Source organism: Ambystoma mexicanum, chromosome 2p, assembly GCF_040938575.1.
Source record: "Ambystoma mexicanum isolate Mex_15411 chromosome 2p, UKY_AmexF1_1, whole genome shotgun sequence".
Lineage (NCBI taxonomy): Eukaryota > Metazoa > Chordata > Amphibia > Caudata > Ambystomatidae > Ambystoma > Ambystoma mexicanum.
Window position 1 is genome coordinate 1,254,659,503 of NC_090923.1, and position 6,263 is coordinate 1,254,665,765.

The window sequence follows — 6,263 nt, forward strand, 5'->3', positions numbered from 1 at the left end:
GAGCATGCCTCACTCCGGCTGCCTTAGCCCTTGTCCTCTGGGCTTCCTGCTCTACAGCCTTCCTCTCTCCGGCTGTCTTAGCCCTTGTCCTCTGGGCTCCCTGCTCTACAGCCTGCCTCACTCCGGCTGCCTTAGCCCTTGTCCTCTGGGCTCCCTGCTCTACAGCCTGCCTCATTCCGGCTGCCTTAGCCCTTGTCCTCTGGGCTCCCTGCTCTACAGCCTACCTCTCTCCGGCTGCCCTAAACCCTTTTCCTCTGGCTTTCTACCTTACCGTCCTACTCCTGTGGACTTACTCACTACTTCCCTGCTCCTCGGAGCTCTCTACCTTGTACCTTACTGTCCTCTGCTATCCTTTCCTGTTACTCGACTTTCCCTTCTATACCTTCTGCTAGTTTGCTATCTCCTCCTTTGCTGGATTTGTCTGTAGTAACATCTCTTGTACTGTTTGTTGACCCTTTTGTTCAGAGCTTGTCTGTTGGTTTCCATCAGTCAACCTCTGCCCCTTCCTTTGTCTTGTTTCTACATTACAGACACCCATAGCTGCTGTTCCAAGTCATGAGCAAACAGCGTGGGACTCTGTTATAGCAAACTGTGCAGAAGGCTAGAGTATTTCCAAGGTTCGTGGAATACTCTTTTCCTATTCTGCATACACCCCAAGAGGGTATTCACTCTGTACCTTTTCCCTTGCTACTCTTCCCTATTCTTCGTTCTCTTTCCATTCTGCAGTGTGTGTACTTATCTGTCCACTTTATTTCAGCACCCAAACTCTTCTGGGTGTCTTGTGCCACTCTTATTAGAGTGCCATCCGTGACACTCTCCCCCACTTTTCATCTACTATGCTTCTCAGAGTTCCCTGCACCCTCTGGGGACCCCTAACCATAGGCTCAGCCACCCAAATACCTTTAGGGTCTTAGATGCAGCCTTCTGGTCGGCCACAGACATCCCTGTATCCTTCTTTGCTACGCCGTAACGCTGAGATATTTTCGGCTTGGCGCAGCGGTTCCGCAGCTTGAGACTCTCTTCGGCATCTCCTCTCTCTCTAGACGGCATGTTCCTGCAGGGCTGTGCTACTGGCACTTCCCACAGCAAGCCTGTCGGTTTTCTCTGCAGGTCTGGTGGAGACTGCCCCTTCAGAGTTCCCGCGCCTGGGGCTGCTCTTACTGTCCCAGTCTGGGAGCCTCAGTCCCTCTCGTGGTTCCTCTCCAGAGCATCTGACATTTGGCCAAGTCCATTATCAGTTTTTATGTCCTTTCCCATCAAGGTCAGCATTTGGAAGCTAGAGCATTCAGGTAAATTCTCCTCAGTGATCCTTGCTTATCTGCGCTTCTTCCTCATCTCAGCCCTTTCCTGTATTGGATCCTCATGATAGTTACCCCTGTTCTTCCTCGTCTCAGTCCTCTATACTTCCTGTATGTTACAGAAGCATATGGGATAGGAGTGGAGAGAGTGGGGGTGCATAAAAGGTGTTGGGATTAGGTGAATACCACATTCTACCACAATAGTCATGAATGGTCCCAGAGGGGACTTCTCCTCCTATGAGATCCACCTGCCAAGTATCACCCCCAGGGGACTATCAGGGAACGGCCTCACCTCTCTGGCCTCATAGGAAGGAGCTCCCCCCATGGAAACAGTGACGACATCCTGAGTTTCCTCACAATAAGATTAGTGGAAACACTTGCCCACAGAGTGCTGGCAATATTGCACAGTGGTGTTGGAATCTAAGACCCCAGAACTCTGATTGGTCTTTCTCTGTCACTAGTTGTAAGGGGAATTCACATTGGTTGGTTTGTTTAAATATCTCGTTTTCCCCCATCTGCTGTGAATCCATGCTCCCCTGACTGTTTAAATAGCCTGCCTGCCACACCAGGCAAAGATCTCATCCTTGTGCTTGCTCTATGTACACATACTTGTGTTGTCTGCCTCAGCTCCTTGTGGCTTCCACTTTCACCCGGCACACTGCCATGCATGCATGAGAACCGAAAACCAAGACTCTTGATATTGTAGGGTAAGACAGCGCTGATATTGCTCAAGCGTGGCGTTAAGGCGTTCAGGTGACCGTCTGTCTGTGGATGGTATGCGCTGGAATAACAGTCGTCAATGCCTATAGAACTCGTGAGATGTTTCCAGAATCTGGAGGTAAATTGGGCCCCTCGGTCTGACACAATGATATCGGGAAGACCAAAAAAGCGAAACACATTGTGTAGGAACAACTCTGCAAGAGCAGGTGCTGTGGCAAGCCCTGACAAGGAATGAACAACGCAAGTTTGGAAAAGTAGTCCACAACCACCCAGATGGTATTGAATCCCTTCACAGAAGGTAGTTCTACAATGAAGTCCATGGTTACAATTAGTAGCAAGCCGTATCCAATCCAGATCATCAGAGCGGAGGGTTCTTAATGGGGGAATCGCTTGGAAGGTTTTCAACATAAATGTTCTATTCAAGCTAGTTCTACCATTCATTTGCACATTGCTTTCCCATCCCATAATAACTGGCATTCCTGAAAGCAATTTCTCCTCATAGGTCTCTTTCTTGGTATCTGACTCCAATTTATTTTCCTCTTTATACACTTCTTGTTCTACTTCCTCCTCATCCTCATTTGGTGTAGGACTGGGACTTATCAAATCACTGGAGGGTTGCTTCATTGTCTTGTTTTTCGGTGTAATCCCTAGCTCAGGGGATTCCACCTCTTCTCCATCTACAGAACCCATCTTTTCTTCCTCTCCTTGGTTATCACTACCAACCCTTCCTAACATCCCAGATTCATCCATCAACTCACTCCTGCCAACATTTTTGCTACAAGGATTGGTGTTCTTAGATGGTTTTTAGTTTTATGTTTCCGTTTTTTTATTATTTACTGGGTAGAATTGAGATAAAGCAGTTTGTACACCCACAGTACCAATACCAACAGGTACAAGCTGTCCTTTTTTTTGAGGCCGGGGATTACATTCATTGCCAAGACTTTCCCCAACATGAACAGATCCTACATTCAGGTGTTTAGTCTTTTGTGTACATTTTCTCGGAGGCTGGGGAATTTTTTAACAACCCTCTGAGATGAGGTCCAAATGAACCTTAGACTCCTCATCCAGTTGGTGGAGATCAATACCATTCTCATCATCGTGGTTATGTGCCACTGCTTTCCGTGAGTTCGTAGGTACAGCCTCAAATATATTTTTTAATGTTGTGTTTGCTTTTTTTCACATTTCTAGCCTTGTTATTCTTCGTCTCCCTTTTCTGTGCACGAGCTATAGTTCTCCTTTCTCTCCTTGTTAGCACCACAGTCTGCTTTTCACGCTTACTTTCAGGATCAGAACCAATCGTGCTTCCACTCATACCTTCCTTTTGATCATCAGACAGATCAATGAGATCTAGAAGCACTGAGGGACTATCAGATTCTTCTCTTTCGGGCATCAATTCCTGCTTCGGTGAATGCGGGCACTCAAACCCGTTCTTACTTTCACCCAAAATGTACTTCTTAAATACCTCAATGTCAGATTGTGTCTGTTGAATACCACTGGCCAAAACTCCTATTGATTCTAGAGCCTGATTATTACATTGCATGTCAGAGTTCGAATGACTGCCTATAGGTACGGCCGCCATTTCAGCAAATTATTTTATTTCTGCATTCACCATTCTCTCATCTCCAGGGGTCTGTGTAGAGCTATACTTAAGGGATACTCCAATTTTGTTGCCAACTATTAAAGTAGACACATCATCACAAGTAAATAGAAGACCCTCTACTTTGTTGATCTTACATAGCAGTTTGGTCATATTTGCTCTTAAGTCAGTTAATTCACAATGAGTTCTTTCATGGCCCTTATCAGGTCTAGGATTCTAGTTAGAACAGGAAACTACACACCAAAACCCGGGGCATCCCTGGCACGTAGATCCAACTCCTCATCCTGCCTAGCATCTTCCCACACTTCTACTATGGGGTGGCTACCTAAAGTTTGTGCAAATAGGTCAATCTGTTCAATAGGATTCGTAAAGGGATTATTAGTTGTTGGAGGAAGGGTGGAATTAGCCAACAACTTCTTTTCATACGTGTATCCTTTTTTATTTTTATCATTGGAAACCATAACCTCAGTCATATCTCCTGAGAAGGAATCAAAATTACGGTTATATTGAGCCGGTAGACTAAACCTATGGACATCCTCCCTTCCAAACACTCTTTTAGAGACTGGTGTGGAGGGCCCCAAAGAAAATCTCATTCTCTTACCCAATTCAGTCTCTATTGCAGGACCGAGGATAGAACAATCATTCAAACCACCCATCGCACTTTTAGTAAAGTCCTCGGGGTCTAGTTTTTTCTTCATCTATTCATCTATCTCAACCTCTGTTTGAGTCAGACTCGCTGGCATTGTGAAATCATTAACGTCTTTGACATTGTATTTAATAGGTGAGGATGCAAGAGTAATGGACACCCTTCCATTTTGCTGTTCAATCTTAGTAGCATCCAAAATGACCTCACCTTCCTCATTAGTACTCTGTAACAGGGGTATATATCCAAGACTGTGTTCACTACATTCAAAATTAACAACCTCATCATGTGAGTTGCTTTGATTCACTAGATCCTCAATAAGGGATCTTTCATTCAACAGCTCCATGGTCGTTTCAACTGGACCTAGCACCCCTGTAAGCTTCCTACCGCTCCTGAGTCCATTAACCATGTTACCTGGACTCACCTTGCAGACTCACAACAGTTGTATACAGGTTAATAACGTTATCAAGTTTCAGGGACATATTCAGCAATTACGTTTCCACAGGGAAAATAGTCAAGTAAGTAGAATTAGTGGCCAGAGCCAACCATAAAAGCATTAACACAAAAATGCAAACAATATGCAGCTAAGCAGCAACTCACGCCCCCGCCACCACGTCAAACAGCCTAACAGCCACTTCTGATGGCACTTCACAATGCACGCGCACGATGAGCGCGCACCACACAATTATAGGCTGTAACGTGAGGGAGGGGGCAAGCAGCGTGATCGGCGTGCAGCGGAGGTGAAGGGGAGGAGTTAGGCAATGTCCAATGTCCAAGTTACGGCTGTGTCAGTCACACGAGCTTCCTCTTGCCGACACAGCCAACTGCACAGTCCAGGGAACAGACGTTTGAGTAAGTCCAGATGCACAGTCCTTCCAGCCTAACAGCCACTTCTGATGGCACTTCATAATGCTGTATCTTGGTAAAGTCTCTCTTAGTAACACATAGAGATTACCTTCTCTCTGTCATGCCTGCGCCATGGGCACATCCATTTATGCTCCATTTGGACTTTGCTGCTTAATGATTATTGTCAACTAACTACGCATACCATAATGCACCTGGCCGCAAGCATTGTTTCCTGGCCGTTCCTATTGGTTTTCTATGGAACTACACCCCCCAGAAGCCTTAGAGTCTGGTCCTGCTTCCACCAGCCCAGGAACAGAAAGGGAGGTGGCCGATTGCCTGCAGGTGTGATTCGCCAGGTGAAACCAATTAGCCTGCCTCTGTGCTGGGCTAGGCAGTATAAAGGCTGCTGCCTGCAGTGGCTCAAGCTCTTGCATCTAAGAGTCCTTCCTCCACCTTTCGCGTCTGTCTTCGGATCCTTGTATGCTGTTACCCATCACTCCTGCTTGGACCCTGCCTTGCTGCTTGCTACACCCTGCTGCCTACAGCCCTAGCCTTTTGGGCTCCTGCCTCAGTCCAGCTCCTCTGGGCTCCCTGTCTTGCAGCTTGCTACACCCTGCTGCCTACAGCCCTAGCCTTTTGGGCTCCTGCTACAGTCCAGCTCCTCTGGGCTCCCTGCCTTGTTGCTTGCTCCACCCTGCTGCCTCCAGCCTTAGCCTTCCAGGCTCCCTTCCTCACCGCCCTTGCCCTGCCGGGCTCTCCACCTTGCAGCGGATCACGCTCTGCTGTCTTCCAGTCTCCGCCCTTGCCCTGCCGGGCTCTCCACATTGCAGCGGATCACGCTCTGCTGCCTTCCAGTCTCCGCCCTTGCCCTGCCGGGCTCTCCACATTGCAGCGGATCTCGCTCTGCTGCCTTCCAGCCTCCGCCCTTGCCCTGCGGGCTCTCCACATTGCAGCTGATCTCGCTCTGCTGCTTTCCAGCCTCAGCCCTTGTCCTCTGGGCTTCCTGCTCGGCAGCCTGCCTCACTCCGGCTGCCTTAGCCCTTGTCCTCTGGGCTCCCTGCTCTACAGCCTACCTCTCTCCGGCTGTCTTAGCCCTTGTCCTCTGGGCTCCCTGCTCTAGAGCATGCCTCACTCCGGCTGCCTTAGCCCTTGTCCTCTG